This window comes from Hippopotamus amphibius, chromosome 15 (assembly GCF_030028045.1).
Source record: "Hippopotamus amphibius kiboko isolate mHipAmp2 chromosome 15, mHipAmp2.hap2, whole genome shotgun sequence".
NCBI classification, from domain to species: Eukaryota; Metazoa; Chordata; class Mammalia; order Artiodactyla; family Hippopotamidae; genus Hippopotamus; species Hippopotamus amphibius.
In genome coordinates, this window is record NC_080200.1 from 34,282,891 (window position 1) to 34,283,572 (window position 682).

The window sequence follows — 682 nt, forward strand, 5'->3', positions numbered from 1 at the left end:
GGTCGCTCGGCGGCCGGCGGGCCGGGTCCCGGGCGCCCGCGGCCCGAGGGTCGCTCGGCGGCCGGCGGGCCGGGTCCCGGGCGCGCGCGGCCCGAGGGTCGCTCGGCGGCCGGCGGCCCGGGTCCCGGGCGCGCGCGGCCCGAGGGTCGCTCGGCGGCCGGCGGGCATGGTCTCGGGCGCGCGCGGCCCGAGGGTCGCTCGGCGGCCGGCGGGCATGGTCTCGGGCGCGCGCGGCCCGAGGGTCGCTCGGCGGCCGGCGGGCATGGTCTCGGGCGCGCGCGGCCCGAGGGTCGCTCGGCGGCCGGCGGCCCGGGTCTCGGGCGCGCGCGGCCCGAGGGTCGCTCGGCGGCCGGCGGCCACGGAGCCTGCAGGCCGCTCGGCGGCCCGGGTCCCGGGCGCCCGCAGCCCGAGGGGCGCTCGGCGGCCGGCAGCCCGCGGCCTGCAGGCCGCTCGGCGGCCCGGCTCTCGGGGAGCCCGCGGCGCGAGGGTCGCTCGGCGGCCCGCGGCCACGGAGCCTGCAGGTCGCTCGGCGGCCCGGGTCCCGGGCGCCCGCAGCCCGAGGGGCGCTCGGCGGCCCGCGGCCGGCTGGTCGACCTGCCTGCAAGTCGACCGGCGGCCCGAGGGTCGCTCGGCGGCCCGCGGCCACAGAGCCTGCAGGCCGCTCGGCGGCCCGGGTCCCGGG